The following is a 23498-nucleotide window of genomic DNA, read 5'->3' as shown; positions in this document are numbered from 1 at the left end:
ATCGTTTTAATGCAAATGAGGCTAACTTGCATTAAATTAGACTGCTGTTATTAGCTAATGCTATTTAGAAGTAGCTGCTCACATTGTTATAAAGCAAAGGAAAACGATATGAGCATTAGGTTCCAATGCGAATTTGCCTTTAATTAGACGTAGGTGCTAATGGTGGCCTACTTAGCATTAGCAGCTCAGATGTTGTAATGCTAGGAAAAAGAGTGTTAGCATTAGCTACTCACATTGTTAAAAAGTAAGTGTTAGCATTAGTGCATAATGCTAATTCACATCAAATTTGCATTAGTTAATAACGGCAGCCTATTTAGCATTAGCAGATAATGTTGACCTTGGCCCACTGGAAAAGTTAAAACTAAAGATTTAGGAGTGTTTCTAAAAAGTTCTTTCTCATTTGAGAAACAAATTAATTCTGTTATTAAAACCAGCTGTACGGTTTATATTGTTGATTGTCATTTATGCTTAGAAATATTTACTCATATATGCTTAGAGTTTTATAATCGATTGCATGATGATAGAGGTTTGATCCTTAGTAGTCTGTAAAGACTTTGTGTGCCTTCCAGAGTGCTCTGGCATGCACACACCACTTGGGGCCATGAAAGAGGTCGTACCCTCTCTTACTGATTTATGGTGTAGGACAGGGGTCTCAAACTCAATTTAGCTGGGGGCCGCTGCAGGCAGAGTCTGGGTGAGGCTGGGCCGCATTAGGTTTTCCACAAGAAAGGCATGGTTAAAAAACTTCCAATCTTCTCAAATTTCTTTATTTATTTTTTTTACACAAAATATGAAAAATAAATAAACAAATGAAGAATTAATAAGAAAATAAATCAATCTGTAATAAATAAAACAATAATAAGATATTTTTAGTCAGTGAACTTATGTGTTTTTTTTTCAGTCTTCTATATCTGCTGTATTTAGATTGAAATGTCTGTATTAACAGTTCTATAACCTTCTTCTGAACTTGAATGGAACATTGTAGAAAATGAACTGTTCTTCTGAACATGGCTTCTCTTGCCTACTCCTTGCTGCTAGAGACCTGGCAGCGTTTCCTCTCGCATAGCTGAGCCAGATTTGGCCTGAGGGAGGAAGCAGTTGCGACCCTCAGTATGTCTTGAAGATGATCATCCGTAAGTCTGGACCTGTACTTGGACTTATTGAAGTTCAAAGTGGAGAAGAGCTTTTCGCACAAGTATGTGCTACCAGAAAGGCACATGGACCGCTTGAAAATTTGGGAAAGCCGAGGGAAACTAGGGCTCAATTCTCTCAAAAATTGTCCAAGCTTGTCTGCTTTTCCACTCACCTCCCTGAACTTTGCTTTGAGTTCAGATTGCACTGCAGCTCAATGAGCTCCATTTGAAGCACAGAAGGGGCATCTTGCACATCAAAGGAGAAGGGGTCTGCAAAAATTTGAAAGGTGGCTCTGTGTGTCTTGAAGTCAACAAATCTGTGATCAAATTCCTCCTGTAGCCTCAAAATGACATCAACATACTTGTCAGCACTGAATGGTGTGCCTGCATCCACCAGTGCCTTGCATGCTGGGAAATGGCAAAGGTTTGTCTGAGAGAGCTGAGCTTTCCAGAGCGCAAGTTTTGTGGGGAATGCTCTCACGTTGTCATAGGCAGCACTGACAAGTTGCCCCTGGCCTTGTAACGTGTTGTTCAGTACATTAAGCTCATGTGTCATATCAACAAGAAAAGCTAAGTCTATGAGCCATTTGGGATCAGTTAGCACAGGAACACTAACTCCATCCTTCTCCATGAAGGCTTCACTTCTGCTCTCAACTCAAAAAGTCTCTTTAATACATTTCCCCTGCTGAGCCAACGTACCTCAGTGAAGTCGAGCACATCCCCATATTCTGACTCCATTTCCTCTAAAAAAGCACAGGACCTTCGGTGCTTTAAGCCCCTGGATCTGATTTGGTTGATGCATTTTACAACAATAGACATCACATTGTCAAACTTCAGGCATTTGCTGCAAAGGACCTGCTGATGGATAATGCAGTGCAGAGCAATGGCCTCCTCCACGCCTTCCTCTTCCAGTTTTTTTTGAACAAGTGCCACCAGTCCATTTTTCCTCCCTGTCATTGATGGCGCTCCATCTGTTGTTATTCCAACAAACCTCTTCCATGGCAAACCAACATTCTCAATGGCATCACACAGCTTGTAAATATCTGCTGAGCGGTGGTCTGGCCATGCATTGGAATTACTGTGAGCAGCTCCTCCATCACTTCAAAACTGTCATCAACACCACGGACATACATTGGGAGCTGGGCAGTGTCGGTGATGTCTGTGGTCTCATCAAGAGCGACTGAGTATACACTGAAACATTTGGCTTTCTCACACAGTTGGTCATAAATGTCACTTGACAGGTCAGAAATGCGATCTGCTGCGGTGTTGGCAGAAAGGCTGATGTTGCTAAACTGACCTTTCTTTCACGGACAGACTATATTTGCAGCCTGCAATATGCACTTTTAGACAAATTCACCTTCTGTGAATGGCTTCCCTGCTTTAGCAATCATCTCAATAACCACGTGGCTTCGACTGCTGCATTATTCTCTCTGGTTGCTTTCTTGAAGAAATCTTGCTGCCTCAGTAGATCTGTTTTAAGACTGGCAACCTGGTTCGCTCTCTCATCTCCCTGGTATTTTGCATCCACCTCAGCATGTCTAGTTGTGTAATGAAGTTTCAAATTGTATTCCTTGTGCACCGCAACTTTCTCTGTGCAAATAAGACAGGTCGGGGTGCCCCTGTGCTCAACAAAGAAATATTGCATTTCCCACTTTTTCCTGAAATTGTCGGTGCTCATCACCAACCTTTCTCTTCACCGCAGGCTTTGAAAAAGACATGTTTGGGGCTATGTAACATTTATAATTCTACTTGGTGTCACTGTCGCATTGAAGTTTCAATCAAGCGTTTAGCCGACGGACGGGGAACGTCTCAACGCGTAGAGAACGTCATTTCTGCTTCTTTTTCTTGCAACCTTAGCGATCGGCGATCGGCAGATAAGAAGCCGGTAGCAGTCTCCTTTGTTCTTACGCTCGATGTTCATGTCTTTCATGACGACACGAACACCGTGGCGTTTTTAGATGGTAGAAAGTACAGGGATAGCGAGTGCAAAAAAGGCGACTGCTCACGGCGCCGGGCTGTTGTTACAGGAGAAAGAAGCAGAAATGACACCGTGACATATAACAAATAACATCACCTGTTTCTGATGTTAGTTGTTTTGACTGCTTTTACATTATATTGAAATATATGTAATGTTCATGTATGCTGCAATGCAAACGGAGTGATGCAAATAAAAAACATCGACCCACAAATTACGGTGCGACCCTATAATTAGTCCGGGTTACCGGGGACTGTTATTGCCAATGAACAGGTGTCGCTATGTGACTGCAGACTAAATTGGGCTGCATTGAGTTCATTACTTTTCTTTTATCCCGCCGCCTACGCATCACTTTGAGAGTTAATATGAGATCACTCTCTGTGAAAAAATAACTAAAACTCCCACTCACGTGTGTATAAATCTATATACGTATAATGTCCCGCTGGGAAGCAACTTAAAAAAAACAACTTTTTTTGAAGTGTTGTGAACGCAGCGCGCTGGGGCGAATGTCCGCGTTTGCCCAATAGAAAGGAGGAAGCCAGCCAGGCACAGAAAAGAAAGAAACACTCCAGGGCAACGCTGCTGTAACTTTTCCCACCCTGATTGGTGGGTTAATTCAGCTCCGCACACAACACTTTAAAGTGTCATACATTATCAAACTAACATTAAATTTTCATATTAAGGTGGGGGCCAAAAACTATCGTCCTGCGGGCCGCAATTGGCCCGCGGGCCGCGAGTTTGAGACCCCTGGTGTAGGAGGACACCTACTCTGTGTCTGGTTAAGTATAAGAGCCCTTTGTTAGGGGGACCGCTGGACTCTTAGCACCAGCTTTGGGGTCACAGGGTCACATCTGGAACACACACACACACACACACACACACACACACACACACACACACACATACACACACACACATACCTACACTATGCACAGACTGGTACTCTTTGTTCATACCTGTGTAAGACGTCACATGTTAATGAACTTATGCATATTCATGTAACCTCAATAAAGAGCAGTGTTACGAGGGAGCAGATGAGAGCGACTGAGGTCAAGTGAAGGAACGGCGCTGTCACAGTTCTCTCCCTCATGAATTGTCTGGTTCCAGCGGTGGGTCTGTGCTAGACGACCCATCACCAGCTTTTTCCAGCTTTTTCCACTGGTTACCAGTACGTGGTAGAATCCACTTCCAGATCTGGTTGTTTGTCTTTAAATCTCTGAATGGATTGGCTCCATCTTATCTCTATTTAAGAAACTAATTCAAGTCGAGCCCTCAGGTCTGCAGATAAGTAGCTTCTGACCAGAACTAGACGTAAAAACAGAGGTGAGCTTTATCGATGGCTGCAGCCAAACTCTGGAACAGTCGCCCTTCACATCAGGTCGTCACCAACACTCGACATTTTTAAAACCCGGTTGGAAACACATTTGTACTCTGTAGCTTTCAATTCTGACGAGTCTTTATAGTAATTACTGTGTATGTTTCCTATTTTCTCTCTACTCTGTGCAGCACTTTGGCTCAAGCTGTTTTTAAATGTGCTGATAAATAAATGTAGATTTCTTTGAATAAAACAGTGGAGCCGAGCTTTGAGCTCAGTGTGTAACAGTGTGTGTATGAGAGCCATGTAATGTCCATGTGTGCATGCTGACTGTGCTGCTCTGACCCCCCTCCTCCTTTCAGGGTGGAGCCTGCTGGAGTCCGATGGTTGACACCAGGTCTGAGGAAGTGTAAGTGTGTTTTTAATGGGATTCATGAAAACAAAGCAGCACACATTCAACCATCTTCATCATGTCAGGAGTCATCATCAAAGTGTCAATCAATGAACAGATGATGGATCAATAACTGCAGCTGGATTGTGTTTGTTCTCTCCATCAGATTCCTGTCAACTCACAATCGACACAAACACAGTGAACACAAAGCTCCAACTGTCTGACAACAACAGGAAGGTGACACGTGTGTGGGAGGTTCAGTCATATCCTGATCATCCAGACAGATTTGATGTTCGTCCTCAGCTGCTGTGTAGAGATGGTCTGACTGGTCGCTGTTACTGGGAGGTCGAGTGGAGAGGAAACGTTTTTATATCAGTGAGTTACAGAAGCATCAGAAGGAAAGGAGGCAGAGACTGTTTGTTTGGACGCAATGATCAGTCCTGGAGTCTGAGCTGCTCTAATGATGGTCCTCAGTCTGTCTGTCACAATAAGAGAGAAACATCCATCTCCTCCTCCTCCTCCTCCTCCTCCTCCTCTGTCTCTAACAGAGCAGCAGTGTATGTGGACTGTCCTGCTGGCACTCTGTCCTTCTACAGAGTCTCCTCTGACACTCTGATCCACCTCCACACCTTCAACACCACATTCACTCAAACTCTTTATCCTGGGTTTAGGTTCTGGTCTCCTGGTTCCTCAGTGTCCCTGTGCTGAGTGGGGTGTAAAGAGTGTCTCCTGTTACAGAAACACTCTGACTGTTGAACAGATAGTTCAGTCTGTACATGTCTGTCTCTTTCACTCACAAACACGTTTTCAGATTCATGGATTCAATCAGTTGATGTTTGAAACTCTTCTAAATGATTCCTTGTAAACTTCTTCCTCTTCAGTTACAAACAAACAGGAAGTGATGTCACATGTGTTCCTGTCCACACAGCAGAATGAGTCTATTGCTGACAGTGATGTACAAACAGAGTGAGCATTTCTGAGGCCCAAAATAAACTGAGTAGTTCACTGAATGAACAATGGACTGTGAGCTCAGTTCCTTCATCATTAGTATGGATTATATATGTATATGTATTATATTAGTATCATATATATCAGGTGCTGCTGCTGCTGGTTTCAGTCATTGTGCAAATGTGCTGTTTGTAAGGTTGTAAAGCTGCAGTCAGCTGAGACTGAAGAAGTCACCTGATCAGTGAGCAAACGTTTCTGAAAACGTCCAGATGAACAGAATCAACCTTTTGGGATCAGCCAGCAATGCAGCATCATTGTTGTTCAGGTTCAGAGGTTTGCAGGAATGAACTGATGACAAGAAACAGCTGCAAAGTCCAATAAAATACCAGCTGGAGTTCAGCTGCATTTGAAGAAGTCAAAGAAAAGTAAGGATGGCAAAGGGCGATGTTTTCTTCCAAAGAACTGAAAACATGGTCGACGCCTCATTAGAAGAATAATCTGGACATTTGTGAGGAACTCTAACCAAGAAAGCAGCACAAGAAAGCAACGTCAAACAGATCCAACAGACAGTTTCATGACTGGAAGTGTTGAGTGTAAAAATGCTACATTGCATTATTGCATCCTCTCACCACAGGAGGTGCTGTTGGCACCACTGATTGCTGATCAGCTGTTCTCTGATGATCTGATTGATACTGTGAATAACGGGACTCACTGAACTCTGTGACACAGTGAAGATTACAGAGTTTAACTTCAACATCTGACTGACGTCACACAGACAGAAGGATGAACCAGTGAGGCACAGAACACAGTTACTGGAGATACTGGATCAGCTCCATGTGAACCTCTGATGGAGAAGCTGCTGAGCCAGAGAAACATCAGGACATGACAGGCAGCTGCACTTATCTAACAACATGTAGCAGAGCTGATCTATGTTAGAGGATCTATCACAGCAGCTGAAGCCAAAGTCCAACACTGGATAGCAGCTGAGCCTGTGCTGAGTGTAGTGTTACAGGAAAAGGGCAGAAACACTGACACTGGTAGCTCACAGTGATGCTGACTGGGGCACAGAGCTGAATGATGCAGCATCAGGACACTGTTTCAGTCTGACTGACAGAGAAACCTGTAGCTGTATCTACATGTGAGGCAGAGGCTACACAAGCAGCTTTCTATGTTTCACAGTGACTGAGATCTTCAGTGGGGGTGGACATGCTCCTGTACAGACCTCTGAGGAGAACCAAGGTGCAGTCAAAGAGTCCAGTCTGTCCTCACAGATGTCAACATGTGGTTTCATCAGGTCTGCTGTCAGCTAGCAGGCTCACATCAGAATCACTGTTCCTGAAAAACACAGTCTGTGTGACATCATCAGTCAGCTGATCGTCCCAGATCTGAATGGTTTCTGTCTCTACTGAGGAAGTCAGAGAATATCACTGAGGTGTGGATCAGGTCTGAGTGAGCTGTGGAGGGACAGCTTTAAACAGTCCACAGGTCTCACGTCCTGCTCAGTCTGGTAGCAGATACCTCGTATTGTTCCAGATGTGCTGACATCACCAGCAGCAGCAGCACAGCTGTGTGATACGATGAATCTCAGTTATTGATCCAACACACAGTAAATACAAAGATCAGGATTTCTGAGAGTAATCATTATGAGTCTGAACACATGATCACTGAATGTTAGTCTCCACAATAATAAGCTAACACAAGCAAACACAGCTTTCAGCTCTTATTTTGAAACTGGCTTATTTAGAGAGCTGTGATGTGAGCGTGCCTGGCTCTGAGGCACTTGGGTCAGCCTCTGTTGTTTAGAAGTGTTACAGACTGTGAATGACACAGACCTGTCAGTTTTCATGTTTGTCTGTAACACAGCTCAGGGGCTCCATGCTGAACGCATCCATCCAGTGTTATTGATCCAGTACTAATACCAGCATTGGGATCAATACTACAATACACAATCACATGTGTCCACGTGATGCAGTTTGAAGAGCAATAAGATGTCTCTGTATGAGGAGGCGGGGTCACAGGAGGTTCACAGAAACTCTGCAGCAGCATCATCAGCTCACATGGAAACTTTGATGATTCACTTCTGTGGTGTTTTTACAGAAACACGTCACAAAATTAGCTCCACCTGTTTTGTGTGTGAGCTTTGAGTTTCTTGTCTTCATTCTGGATTCTTGTGTTGCTGTTTTTACACACAGCAGATATTTCCTGGTTGCTTCCTTGATGATGTGGGGATTAGGGAAACTATTTTACTGCTATTGTTAATAATCATCATCATTACCATTGCAGTACTAACATTAATAACATAATCTACAGCATTGATATTGCATTCAGATGTTTAAACATGTTGGTACCCAATTAGCCTTTATTACAGGTGCAGTTATAACCACGTTAAACTGTTGAGTTAAATCAATGATCTTAAATGCTTTTGAATGCTTGTTATAATCTTAAATGTGTATGTGCTGATTCTGAAAGGCCTAACTCTGAGTACACTCTGTGCCAAAGTAGACAGGAAGTGCAGGCTTTTGCAGAGCGTGCTTGTGAAAGGTACTTTGAGGAGCTGTTGGGAGGATGCTATTTGAATAACCAGGTTATTCATTGTTATCTTTTAGTCATTTATATCTTTTTATTAAGCTTTGAAGTAGGGGCACTCATTTGATTAAAACATTTATTCAACATATTACAGATATAGTTTCAGTTAGGTTATTATGCACATGAGAATTGGCCTCTCTTCTCATAAGACAAAGTTCGTGTGAGGTCGAGCCACACACACACACACACACACACACACACACACACACACACACACAGTAGATAGAGTCATTTATAGGTGAGAGGTTAGTCATGTTTGCTTGCAACTGCAAAATTGTCTCTGCAAAAAGAGGAACAGTTTCTTGCAGGGTGTGGGTCTGGTGTTCCAGACGAGAAGTGAAAGTCAGAAGGCTGACAGGAAGCATCTGCTGTGGAGACGGAGACAATGTTATTTTTAAACTGTGTTAAAAGTCTTTGTGGTTTTGAAACCTATGTATGACCTGTATCTGATTGACGTTGAAGGGGCGTATTAAATTTAAGCCCTGATGGTATATAAAGCATCTGCTTATGCTCTGTAAGTCGGGGATCGGCGCTGTCTGCGTACGGCGGTGGTCCCCCCACGCGTGCATTAAATCATCGTTTGACTCCACCTGGCCGGATCAGTGTTGTTATTTTGAAAGTTGATTACCTCCTCTAACCCTCCTCAATATTGAACCCAACAATGACCACATGAAGCTTTCTGAAGCTTGGATTGAAAACGCTTCATTACTCAAAGCTTTCCAACACAGGCCTCTGTGCTGCCATCTGGTGGACAAACATATGAAGTGCAGCGTGAAGCTACAAATTAAACTGCTTCAGCTACGTTTATATATAACATACTATAACCTATATAACTATATGTATAGTGTATTATGTAGGTTTTAGAGCTGGGGGTAGAATTGCTGATGGCCTGGTTGTTATTTATGTTCCCCATGGTTCACCAGCTCTCACACAACATCAGCACCAATGATCCACGTCCTTATAAACCTCTGAATCAGGTCCTGAAGCTGTGACGTCATGAGTGAAGACCTCGCTGATCACATGACTCTGGTCACCTGGACTCAGTGTTTCTGAAGCAGTGTGCTGGGTTTTTAAAAATACGTGGCTGCTGCCTGATGTTGGGCCCACAGAGGAAGACGACTCACTCGCTCTTCTTCACTTCCTCCTTAAACATGTGGAAGGAGAGCAAAGTGCTGCCAGACTCTTATTTCTGACAGGAACAGAAGAAACCACAGCAAACTGTTCCAGTTCTTCATCTTCCTCACAATCTATTTATTTCTGATGGTGTCTTCAGTCTGAGGGTTTGAAGTTTCCATGTCTGTGTGATGTGTGGTGTGAAGGCTGCTGGTTAAACTGGGACTCACTGTTTAAAGCACTGACTGCTCATAGAGAGATGCTCCATGAGTCCCAGTACAGACTACAAACATGGTGGAAACTTAGCTTTGATATCCACACACTCTGCACGTCTGTGAGTAACTGTGATGAAGATGTGCAGAGATCTGTGTACAAACAGGAGAAAGACTGTAAAGACTCTGTGCTTCTAACAGCCTCTGTTAACATATGTGAGGCTGTTTGTTGTTGTTGCCATGGAGCTTTTCACTGTTTGGGTCAGCAGGTCATGTGATCAGGTTTGTTCTGTGAAAGCTGGACGATGGTTCAGTGTCAGGGTTTGTTTGCATTCATCAATAAATATCTAAATAAATCAAAGACTCCATGTTTGTTCTTTCATCATGTGACCTCTGCTCATCCATCTCTGTGTGTATCAGGATACATTTAGTTCATAATACACGAGTCAGAGAAATCAAAGAAAAGACAGTGTGATGTCCTGTATGGACAGGTGGAAGGAACCAAGTCCTCAGCTGAAACACTCGTGTTTGTCCACAGACAGGAAACACAGCAGGAAACTTTCTCACAGAAGTGCAGCTCATGGATAACACACTTCCTGTCAGTCAGAATGAGGCTGGAGCCAAACACAGAAAGGTGTTTTTGTCCAGATGAGCCCAGAGAAGAAACACGAGTGTTCACAGACATCAGAAGCTCAGAGAGGTGAAACATGAGGTTGGAGTCCTCGTCAGCATTCAGAAGAGCTGCTGTGAAACCCTGAGTACTCATGACAGACTCTGATGGCACAAACACATCATGATTCAAACACAAAGACAAACATGGAGCTCCTGATCCTCCTGCATGAGAACAAGCTGACATGAGCGCTGTGTCTGAGAGTGTCTCCCTGTCACAGTGACAATAACACAGCTGCTGCTCGCAGTCATTAAACTGACCTGAGGTCAGCTGCTAGGACGTCTCTGTGCTCCTTACATATGAACCATGTGACCTCACATCAGTGCTGTGGATGACTGTAGTCATAGAAGAGTAGAGCTGTAGCAGGTGGTGTGAGGAGGAGGAGGAGGTGGTGTATTCTAGTTAACGCAGTACTGAAACACTCCAGCAGAGGGCGCTGTTAAGTCCTTATTGTAACACAGTTACTGTGTGCAGTTATACTTCATACATAATCTGCACTTATTTCCATCAGACATGCTGTCAGTAAATGATTGGTTTCTATTGATTCTACTTCCTGTTGACTAGTTTGATGACAGTGAAACAATCACAGCTGATTGTGTGATGATGTAAACTGTCACTGTTACATTCAGTGTGTGTGACATAATGTTAGTGCAGGGCTGATAACAGCCTGGTTCTGTTAGAAACACATGAACGTGTCCATAGATCAGTGTGTGTTTAACATGAGAGCTTCAGCCCTGCTGATGTGTTCAATAAAGACATGTAGGAAAACTGATGAGACTCTGAAATAACTCTTTATATTTATAATGTAACTCTGCATCAAAAGAACAACAAAGGATCCCAGACAGGTTTATGTGAACAAAGACGATTCTGATGTTTCTGTGTTTCTAACAGTTTGACATTATTAGTAAACAGACTGCAGTGAACAGGATTTATAAAGAGCTTATATATAAAGATATGACAGCTGTTTGACAAGTTTATCACTGTGTGTTTGGACCTGATCAGTCCAGCTGTTTACTTGAAATATCTTCATTTACCTGTTCTGTTATATTTATGTTCTTGTCTCTGTTGAAAAACACATTTTAATGTCCCTCAGATTTTTCTCCCAGATGAATAAATATAAAAATGACACAAACTGACTGCAGCTACTTTTTGTTCTTTCTGTCAAAAACCTTCATGTGACTCATGAGAGACACGTTTCAGCTGTTTGTGACAGATCAGAGGCCAACAAGTCATTTATAACACTTTCCATCATTGTTTAGCACAAACACATGTTGACACAGCAGCGGGGCCGCAGTGACAGTCAGAGCGAGGAGATAAAAACTCCTGTTTGACCACAGCCTCAGTTTGTTCCTGCACTTCAAACACTTCCTGTTGTTGACTGGGTGGAGTCAGGAAGCCAGCGAGGCCCTGCGGGACTGAGACTGCAGACTGGGACGTGCTCTGTGATGGAGATCAACAGCATCACTGACTGTTTCTGTGAGGACACCATCATCCCAGCAGGGCTGTTTCCCAACAACAAGCCATGGACCATCAGAGACCTGAAGCTGCTGCTGAATGAAAGAAGAGGATCTTCAGGTCTGGAACAAGGACGAGCTGAGAGTGTTAATAACGTTACTAATGTTCAGCTACACTTTACTAGGTCACATCTGTGACACACGTCACTTAAATAAAGAAGGAAATATTGGCTCTGTTTTATCTGCTGGGCCCAAAAGTGACTCCCCGTATTTAAACTGCTATGAATAACTTGTTGGTCTATAATATGTGAAACATGTGTCAAATGTCTCCATCATGAAAGATATCAGGTCATCTTGAGCCACAAAAACATTCCTATCATGAGGTAGAAGGTGGAATCAGTTTGTTGCAGACGTTTATATATCCGATATTTATCCAGTTAAAAGTTGAAATTCAAAAATGTCTTTTCAAGAGTCGTCTGTCCAAGAGGAGCAGAAACTGCAACAAATATAACAACAGTTATTTAAGGCTGTTTTAAATGGCCACAAAGGAGCAGATTGGTTATAATGCAGCTGCTTCAGAGGAATAAAGATGAAACACTGTTTTTATTTCATGTGTAACACCTTTCAATAATGTGTTGACTAAAGTCTATTGACCAGTATAAGTAAAGACATCACACACACACATGGAAACACTGAAACCTGTTTTTGGTGCAGCAGCGGTCCCAGCTGCTCACCTTTATCTAGACTGGGTCGGCTGCTTATCTCAATATAATCAATGTTTAAAGTTTTGTTCTCAGTGTTTCTGTGTTGCTTCGTATAGGATCTCCCAGCATCATCACTGTGCTGTCCAATCATTGTGTGCTAGGTTACCCTTATAGTGCAATGTGTGTTTGCACAAAGAGAAGCATGTGTGTCAAATATAAATAAGCACAGAACAGAAAAAGCTGCTCGTTTCTTCTATTTAGAGTCAAGTTAGTGTTTTGTGTCTTTGTTTGAGGCCTAATGTCAAGCAGAGGTGTGTGTAACTGGACTGGTCTGTTATATGTGTGAAATGTGTGCTTCTCTTCAGCATCATCTTTGTCACTGCTGATTCCTTTGTGTCATCATTTGTTGAGAAGAGAGAACAGTTATAACGGAGGAGCAAAAGGAAGCCCTGAAATCTGCATCCAACAAGGAAGTGTTGGCTCACCAGTGATCCCAGCAGAGGCCACTGGTTTGGCTCCAGTTGTTATAGATTCAATGATGTTGTTGCTACAGATACATGTTAGCATCTTTACTGTAGTAAAGTCTTGTAATGTGAAGATAGAAACAAGGCAGAAAACAGCTCCATGATCTGATCTTAATGATGTTGTTTTTATTTCTGTCTTTCAGAACTGGATTGGAAACTATCAAAGGTCTAAAAACAGCCTCAACCCTCCCAAAGAGCAAACTTTACACACGTCATCTTTCAGCTACAATCTTTGTTGCAGGGATCTTCTGCCAAACAAGGCTGAGAGAAGATTTCTTACAGCTGTCATGTTGATGCTGTTTCAATCTTTGGGCAAACACACTCATATATTAGGGCTGATATCAGGGCTGCACAAGTTCTTTGTGTTTGTGATCATGAATAATAGAAGTGTGCCTGTTGAAGATCATGTTTGCTACATTATTATATGTCCTGTTATTGTTCTGTATTATATTCAGCTTTCAGCATCCTTTCCCAGCCCCCTGTTACACCATCCATACAAAGCCAATCTGACTGTGAGCCAATGTGTTTGATAGTTTGTGTTGGATCAATAGATTTGACAGACTTGGTTCATCCAGAGGGAAACAGTCCAAATTCAGATCTAATGAAATGATGGAGGCTGTTTCCTACCACGGTGCTAATGTGTGACTAACAAGGCTCATGGTCTCCAGCAGACAAGCGCCTGGAATGAGGTGAGCTGAGTGTTGCTTTGGTGGGTCTATGCCCACGTCATGCCATCAGGATTCATATTGGCAATAGTTCATATCTCTGTTCTTTAGCCTTCATCACAAAGCTGTGAAGTAAAAACAATCCAAACATCTAACAGGATTTGATGGATGCAAAGTCCACTGAGCTCTTTGTCATTTACAAACTTGTCCAACCAACAAGAGTACAGATGAAAAACACAGTGACAGTTAAATGATTTTGCCATATATGAGCATAGATTACTTTCATATAGATTTTCAATGCAGGCTTTTGGTGAGCCGCTGGGTTCTGTCTAATAATCATCTCAGCATTTTACAATAGAACAGCTCTTTATTAGCTCTTCATTTATTGTTATTGGACATGAAACAAGGAAGCTGTGTTTCTCATTGGATGTTAGTTTCATGTTCATCAGGATCATTTTCTAAAGAGCTGATATTGAGACCATTTACTGCACTGGCTGCACATCCTGTCTACATTTCTCTGTATGTGCTGTAAAAACTGTGACTAGAGGTTACTTAAAAAACCTATGACAACAACGTGACACTTAATTTACTTAAGTAGATTTTAATTTCAAGTGATTTTTGTAAAATTTAGATAAAATGTTAATTAAATTTCAACAAAAAACAATAATATATATTATTAACATTCTCTTGTAAATATGTGTTGAATTTAGGGACAAAATCTCAAATTGAAGGTTAAAATTGCTAATTGTAACAAAAAATTAGTTCATTTAAAATGAATCTCTGAGAAAAATTACTTTGAATTTACTAACGATCTGCCAAAGCTTTAGTAAAAAATGACTAAAATATCCATTACAAAAAAATTAAAACTTTTTGTTTTTAATTAAAACTCAAGTTGGATTCACTAATTTTCCAATTAAACTTTATAATTAATGACTCAATAGTAAGAGAAAATCAAATTAATTTAACTTCTTTTCTGAGTAAAATGAATAAATTTCACAAAGACAACATTCAAACAGTAATTGTTTTTATTGTGGAATATAAAACATATACAAAATTTATAATATAACATTTTTCTGATTAATTTACATTGTATGCACTGAAATTCTTCACTAGTGCTCGCCCCAAAATAATAGGAAGAATAGGCCATAATTGAAAATACAGTTTCAGCCAACTTCTCGAGAATGTCAGTCTTTACTTTGGAGGTGGGCAGAAGATTTCCACTCTTTTTATACTCCTCGGTGGCTCTTTCCAGGTACATTTCAGTTTCATATGCAGACTGTGGAACAGCTTCGGCTCACAACGTTCTGTGAACTTCTGCCTTTTGAGAATAATGGTGTCCTGAGAAGATGTGGTTGCAGCAGAGTCTGCATTGGACACAACTGGATTGGATGATGCGTCATAGTCAGTTGACAGTTGATCAGAGGGGCTGCCGAAAACTGGCAGGATGACCAGGGTGATGCCAACAACCTTCACAGTAGTCCTGAAATTTTGGTTTAAAATACTGAAGACTGAAGTCGTTTGAAATCCCAAAGGTATCCTTCACAACACTTTGCAGCTCCTCTACTGTTGGTGGGATCCTGATGGAAGAACCAACTTCTCCATTTGGTCATCAGTGATTACATGGAGCTCGTCAGAGCAGTCGCTTTCTAAAACATCAGATATGTATCGGATTCAGTGCCACATACAAAAGTGGTTGGATCACTCTGAATGACAGCGATTAGAGGAGGTTCTTCCATCAGTACCAAGCTCTGCTGATTTTCATTAATAAAACTTCAACCTGCTCAGTGAAAAACAGAGTGAAATCAGACAAGACTGAGTCCACTTTTAACTTTGTTTCGTCACATTTAACAGGAACTCATCTGAAGATCAGCCTCCTCCCTGTAAGGGGAAAATTCTTATCAAGTCTCCACCTGTCCTGCTTCAGGTGAAGCCCCGCCTCCTTCCAGGAATCACCTGTGTGTCCGTGTTTAGTGTGCAGCTGTGGAGCTTGTTGCTGGTGTGTGAAGAAGCTGTAAGTTTGCTTTGTTTCCTCCTTTAACAGTTTGTCTTTAGGAACTTTATGAGCAGATCAGGAAGTGAGACGTTTGTATTTACATAAAATAAAACAAATGAGATGATTTGATGATTGGCTGAATCCACTCTGGTTATCAGTCAGTAACTCTGCACTCAAACATTTGTCTTTGATAAACAGTTTAAAATGATCTGAATGAAACTTTGGATCCAACATCACTGGTGGAACAATGATGGTCCCTTTAACTGGAAACAGATGAAACCAGTTTGTTCTTCAGAAGCCGACATTCAGGTTTTACTGAGTGACGTCAAAACAACATGAAGCTGCTCCAGCTCAGTTCAGGGTCACTGCAAACACAGATAATCAGAAGTAAATACAGAATACATAAGCAGTTTTGCCGTTGGGCTCGTCCGCTGTAGCAGGACAAAGATTTGAAGAGAGGACAAGCTTCAGGTTCACAGACACAAAAAGCAACTCTGTAGCTGCAGAGCTGACCTACCAACAAGAGGCAAAGAAGTCATTCAACATTTGTTTTTATGAACCTCCTGAGACCCACTGCCCTCACATGGAGACATGGTGGCTGGGAGGACTTCAGTGAGCCTCCAAACATGGCTGCTGCTTAATTTTCCACACATCTGTTCACATCTGTATGTTTCAGCTTTGTCCTTCAGTCACAACATGGTTCATCTTCATCTTAACTTCCTGCTTCTATCATGGTTAAAGCTGATGAATCCTCTGGACATCAAACACTGATGGTGTTATTGGAGCTGAGTGCAGTTTGATGGCTTTATTATCCACACTGTGACACATGGCAGCTGTCAGAGCAGAACACAGGAAGTCAGCAGGTGTGTTTCAATTCAGCCTCTGCTTCCTCTGAAGGTTCATGACATCACAGCGAGGCCACGAAGGCCGTCCAGACTCCCACAAACGTGTCCTCCTTCTCCCTGGATTTGAAGGACAGGTGGGCCCACCCTATCCCAGGATGCATTGCAGCGTGGTGGTGGAACATATATCTGGGTCCAGAGATGGAGCAGCGCTCTCTCTCTGAGTCTTTGAGGCTGTTTCTGTTTGAGTCTGGCTTCAGTCTAATTTAGCAGCTGTGACACAGAGATTGTAGGGAAGGAACAGCCACACCCACAGGTGAGTTTCCCACCCAGAAACAGAGCGTGGACATCACCTCTGTCTGCGCTGTGTTGGTCACAAGCTTTGTTCTGGGCTTTTAAGTGGAGGCTGGAGCTTGTGAGTGATGGAAGCTGAGAGCTGTGTTTGCACATGCTCAGTGTGACAGGATGTTGGTTGCTGTGTTTGCACATGCTCAGTGTGACAGGATGGTGGCTGCTGTGTTTGCACATGCTCAGTGTGACAGGATGGTGGCTGCTGTGTTTGCACATGCTCAGTGTGACAGGATGTTGGCTGCTGTGTTTGCACATGCTCAGTGTGACAGGATGGTGGCTGCTGTGTTTGCACATGCTCAGTGTGACAGGATGGTGGCTGCTGTGTTTGCACATGCTCAGTGTGACAGGATGGTGGCTGCTGTGTTTGCACATGCTCAGTGTGACAGGATGGTGGCTGCTGTGTTTGCACGTGCTCAGTGTGACAGGATGTTGGCTGCTGTGTTTGCACGTGCTCAGTGTGACAGGATGGTGGCTGCTGTGTTTGCACATGCTCAGTGTGCAAACAGTTCATCTTTTCAGCCCTTTGTCTGGATGCTAATCCAGCTGTGTCTGTTTGTAATGACAGTAAATAAATGTCAGACTTACAGCTCCTGTTTTACTGCATTAAAGTGATCAGATGAGTTCAGCGCTTTGACGGATGGAAGTGAAAGCAGGAAATGACAAATGTAGCACAGCAACAGCGTTTAACACGTCTGAGCTGGAAACAGAAACTCTGGGATGAACATCATTCATAGAACAACTTCCAGCTTCTTTTGCTCTGCTACAGTTTGGATGGGTTTGCATTTAAAGATGCAACAAGACTAAAATGGTTAGGGTCAGGAGGTCAAAGGTCAGAGCTCCTGTGGGCCTGAGGGTGGCCTCACGTTGGAGAAGGATGAAGGAGTCTGACCTGAGCCAGTGTTTGACATGAACACATCAGCACTGCTGTCAGTGAGCCTAACGACAGCCGTTAGCATCATTTCAGTGTTTCAGTCATAAAAACACTTCCTGTCACTGTGGTGGTTACAGTGACATCATGCAGTTTGTGCTTTGACCTCCAGAGGGCGACAAATCAGCACAGACAGAGAGCTCCATTCAAACTTTGCTGCCATCAGTAATAATTCTTCAAATATAATCATCAGTGTTTGAGCAGTTATGATATCAGGGACAATCTAGACATGTGTGACAATACTGAACATGTCACATGACACACCTTAAACATCATGTGATCAACTCTCAGTCTGCGCTTTCATTCATGACTTCAACAGGTTGAAATGAGCTTTGAACAAACATCAGTTCAGTGTTGAAATATTTAAACGCTGCAGGAAGAACAACAAAGTGATGACGGATGTTTGTGTTTCAAAGAGGAGAAACAGCAGAAATAAATCACAGCCTGCCAGAGGTGTAGAGTTTCCGAGGTGCACATGAAAGCAGCACACAGTGTCCAATGCTCCAGATTGCCCTCAAACGTCTCTTTGGGTGTTTCCTTCCTGCTCAAAGTTTACTTTAACTTCCTGAACTTCGTGCAGTGGAGCTTGTTGTTGGTGTGTGAAGAAACTGTAAGTTTGCTTTGTTTCCTCCTTTAACAGTTTGTCTTTAGGAACTTTACTGTTTGTTCAGCTCATGTTTGATTTCTTCACACAACAAACTGTGTGTGTTTGTATTTCCGGTCTCTCCATTAAAGTCAGTGTGTAATGTTTTCCTGGCTAACATCAGCTGTGTGCAGCTTAGTTCAGCACAAATCTGCCGCTCCATAGTTCACGGTAACGGACTCACAGCTGGACCAACGAGGCCGAGTGTGTCCGCCACTCTGAGCTACGTTCGTGTTTGTGTACTTGTAGTTTGTACTTTGTGAGTTCACTCAGAGCCCACAGAGGACGCAGCGTACGTGATGACGTCACAGCCCTTTACCTCCTTTACTGTCACTGTGATTAATATTTACACAGAGACACCTGCAGAGCTCTGACGCTAAGCTAGCCACACAGCATGCTAAAGCTAAGCTAACACTAAGAGCTCTTAAAGACACGAGTTAAAAATGTAATTGAGCACTTTGTGAATGAGAGCAGCAGCAGCACAGAGTTAGTTGATGGTCAGATGGTTACAGAAAGAGCAGCAGACTTTGCAAATGATCATTTATTCCAGCTGTAACTCAGACATGACGTGTAAACAGACTGTTGGCTCTCCTCAAACAGGAAGTGATGCTTCACTTTCAGCCTTCTGTGGATTTTCTTCAGTAAAAGCTGAAGTCAAACTGTCAACATGTCAGCACACAAGCTCACACATGACTGCTTCATCAACATGGAGCTCTGAGTGTTTATTAAAGGATCATTGTGTGAAAGAGGCTCTAACACAGCTGACTGCAGCCTTTAGCTGTGAGCACACAGTGTCTCACATTTACATTCACTTTACTGTCAAACACACTCAGTAACTTTAAACAGCTGCTGTTATCAAGTGAAAACAGCAAAGATTTCAGGGCAAAGCTAGACTCTGGTCCCAGCTGTCTGTAAAGGTCACATGGTTCAGTCCATGTATTTAAACTCTGTGCTCTAACCAGCTCATCCTCAGCCTTTTCTTTGAATAACCCAGAGGAATTCTTACTTACATATAATACAATACATTTAAACTCCAGCTGCTCACAGTACGACCATAATCCTGAACAGTGTAAATGACAGTGTTTATCTCTGTTCTTACATTGCAGAGACTTACACTGCTTATGTTTAGCCTGCAAACCAGTTTCTCTTTAGGATAATGAAGGTGTGCTTAGTCTTCAATAGCTTCTGTGCCTGCAAATGAAAAACACATTTTTCTTCTCTAACAGGATCTATGGGAGACCTGCTGGACCTGAACCCAGCTGTGTGTCCTTAAAGAGTGACGCGTCTAAAGATCGCTTCATTGATTTTAAAGTGCAGCCTCTGTCTGCTGCAGAGAGCTGAGCTGTTAGTAACATGAACTCTCTGATTTAACTGCTTGATGTTGTTGGATATAAATGGCAGTACAAACACGTCATTCACAGTAATTGTAGAAACTAATGGTGGTGGTGCGTGTATGCGCCCAGATCAGCTGTCTGCGGCCCAGGACGGTGTAACTCCGTCACAACTACTTACATAAATCCTAACTAGGCACTTTACACAAGTGCCAACATGAGAAATTAGTGACGGTCCCATAATGAGCGCCTGGCAGAGGCTGCTTCGCAGTAAATGACAGTAACATTCGGTAAACTAAGTGTGCGCCAAGGATTTAAACAAAGGAGGATAATGGCCGCAGCAAAGAACAAACAGGATAAAACACAGAAACTTACAGTCTCATGGACGCACACCTCTGCTGACTCTCCCCACCTGCAGCTCTGACCGAACTCTCTGCGTCGAAGCGTAATGATGAGGTAGAATTGTGTCTTCTGATTGGTGAAGAGGATGGGTTGCCTTCCCGCTCATTGGCTATTTGGCAGCTGTATACTGATATATTTACTCTGCAGATGTGGCTCTGTTCGTCAGTTCTGCCAACTGGCTTTTGTACAACCGCGTTATCATGAGGGAGCACTGTATTGAACTTGAACAAAGGTTTGAGGAAGCACGAAAGCTGTCCACACATCTGGACTCAACGTTGTTGACAGTTGAGCCAACGTATTAAAGAACTGTGACGTATAAACTTTGAAGGGGTTAAGGGCGCTTTCCCACATGAAATAAGTGTTAGTACCTTGAAGTGGCAATGAGAAGGAATGAGCCCAATCTTAAATTAACTAGAGAATAGCATGCTCTTATTGTGAAAATCTGACTCCTGTCCTACTTCAGGTGGAGTCCCGCCTCCTTCCAGGAAGCAGCTCACCTGGGTTTCTGTGTTTGGTGTCCAGCTGTGGAGCTTGTTGTTGGTGTTTGAAGAAACTGTACGTTTGTGTTGTTTCCTCCTTTAACAGTTTGTTTGTTTCTGCTCTGTGATGTTTGGACCAGATGTTCAGCTCTTATTTCAGGACACACTTTGGATCGCTTGTGTTTGAAGACACATGATTATAGATTATTGATTGATTGGAATCCACACTGATTATCAGTCAGTTACTCTGCGCTTAAACATTTGTTACTGTGATCAACAGTTTAAATGGTTCTGTGTGTAACTTTAGACCCAACTGACACTAATCAGTATCGTCATGTAACATTGTTTTTCCCTTTAAACAAGGACAAAGAGATCAAATCAGTTTGTTGTTAAGAAGTTGGCATTCAGGTTTTACTGAAGTGAAAAAACACAAAACAAAGCAGCTCAGTTTAGTTCAGGGTCACTGCAAAGTCAATCAGACATAAGATTCATGTTTTAAATGCTGTGTGTGCTGATAATATCTGCATATGGAGTTTGCAAGTTTAAAATACACAAGTTTAAAAATATATTTGGACTCTTCTGCTTTTCTGTGTCTTTCTATTGTGATGAACACATTGATTGCTGCTGTCACACTCTGAGGGTTTTGTGTTTATTGTGTTTTAATCAGGGACCTGAGTCTGACTTCTTTTAGTGTTTGAAGATTTTAATCACTGTTAGTTGGTCACAGTGTGTCTCTTGTGTCTGTGTGTTGCCATCCCATTGAAGTCTTTGCAATTTTTTGTTGAACACTTTGAACTTTGTCCTTTTTGAACTATTTTCAGTCTGAATGAAGAGTCACTTGATTGTATTTAAGTTTGTTGCCCTAAATTTAGCTACAAACCTTTGCCAACGAACCAGGTTACTCTTGTATTAAATACATTTATCCAGTCACTTAATGGTACATTTAGATGAGTTAAATAGTTGAACTGATGCATGTTACGATTCTGTTTGTTGTGATGAATTCTCAGTAAATCATGACTTTAATGTAAGAGCAAAGTCTCACAGCCTCAAACGCATTTAAACCTCTCACTCCATAACTGAAGATGTGTAAGATATAAAGTGCAGAACGCAAGCCTGATACTAGTGTTTGATCTGTTTCAAATTAAACACAAATGAACTGTTCAAGGGACAAAAGTAATTAGTTGTTTGGTCCTTTGTGAATTCTTACCTGTGTGGGAAATGTTCAGATAGAAAGATCTGAACTTTTTTAACAAGAATCAGACGGTTGTGTCCAGAAGATCAGGTCTGAGTCTGTCTAAGACCTTGTGCTGCTCCTGGTCAGCAGAGGGCTCGAAGCCATCTGTTCCTGACTGCTGATGCTTTCCTTTAACATCTTTAACAAGGACTCGTTTCTTCATGAAAAACAGAAGACTTGATTCAAAAACAGAAGAAACAGCGCACAGTAAAGTTACATGTAATAACATGTTTAATGTTCAAACACAGGCATAGTGTGACGCACTTAAACATGAGGAAGTTAAACATTCTTCTGTTGATGGCTGATCACTGAGGCATCACAGAAACTGATGGAGTTGATAGAACAGAACAGGAAGTGAGATATTTTAATTTACTTGACATAAAACAAATTAATTTTATGTCATGACATAAAATAAATCAGATGTATGATCTAAATCAAACCCCTGATGTCTCTTAGCCTTTATACAGCTCTGTTAAATGAGTGTTGTTACCATTGGTGCATCACTGAGATCAGGTGTTCTGAAAACTGAAACTATGCTGCATGCAGCTACTAGTTTTTCTATTTTGGTGCTATAAATGTTCATGGACATGGTTTCCTTGGCTGAAAACACCAAAATCATTAAAATATCTTTTCATGAAAATGATGTAAGACAGAGCAGAGAGCTAATGCTGACTTTAATGCTCAGGACCCACTTCTTCTGATCGGACTGTGTTTGAGGATCTTTAGAAGTTTTTCTTTCTAGTTTCTCCACAAGTTAGCTGATTTAAAACAAACAAACAATCAAACAAAAACCCTGTTCACATGCCATCAAGATAAAACGACAAAAATCCAAACCCTGCTGCAGATCTGGTGTTCTCCATATTAGGCTACGTTCACACTGCAGGCGAAAGCGCATCAAATCTGACTTTTTTGACCCTATGTGACCCAAATCCATCATGGTGACAGTGTGAACGGCACAAATCTGATATTTTCAAATCTGATCTGGGTCACTTTCGTATGTGGTCCTGAATCTGATACATATCTGATGTTTCAGAAAGCTGCTGTTTGATGGTCATGTCACTTTAAATCCGTCTTTTACGTCACTGACACGAGACAGACGCCAATTATCAGCTCTGGAGAAGACATCGTGAACGCTTCCTGTCCATCCAGTGAAACTGTTGGGAAGACAACGTTGGAGAAACGTGAACATTTTATTTGTTCTGTATAATCTGCAGATTCTGACAGAAATCTGCAACTATCCTTTGAAGCAGCGCTCCTCTAAAACAGCAATAAGGATCATTATTAGGTTATTTACATTATTATGTAAATAACTTTATAACTTAAAGCAAAAATTGGGAAACGTGAAGTCTGAAGTCTTTATATTAAGGGCCATCAGTCAAACAATACTGTTGCTCTGGGTCTAAACAGAGCGCGTTGTGTGTGACGTCTTCTTTTGTGCATGCGGCTGCTTTGAGCGTTCACACTAGAGCGCGTTTGCTGTCACATTTTATTTGTAGTGTGAACGAGCAGACAAAACAATCAGATTTGATCAAAAAATCTGAATTGAGCATCAAGACCTGCAGAGTGAACGTAGCCTTAGAGAATGGTGAGCTGCTAAATGTGTTT

At 42.0% G+C, this 23498-nt stretch overlaps 1 protein-coding gene across 1 annotated transcript in view; it reads left to right on the top strand.

Annotated features, from left to right (window-relative positions):
• LOC102777248 (NLR family CARD domain-containing protein 3-like) overlaps positions 1-23498 on the top strand; it is a 1099208-nt gene that overhangs the window by 729083 nt on the left and 346627 nt on the right. The gene's annotated exons all lie outside the window — the stretch shown is intronic.

This window comes from Neolamprologus brichardi, chromosome 3 (genome assembly GCF_056152115.1).
Source record: "Neolamprologus brichardi isolate AB-2024 chromosome 3, ASM5615211v1, whole genome shotgun sequence".
Lineage (NCBI taxonomy): Eukaryota > Metazoa > Chordata > Actinopteri > Cichliformes > Cichlidae > Neolamprologus > Neolamprologus brichardi.
Note: the sequence above shows the minus strand (reverse complement) of the source record. Positions and strands in the feature narration are given on the sequence as shown.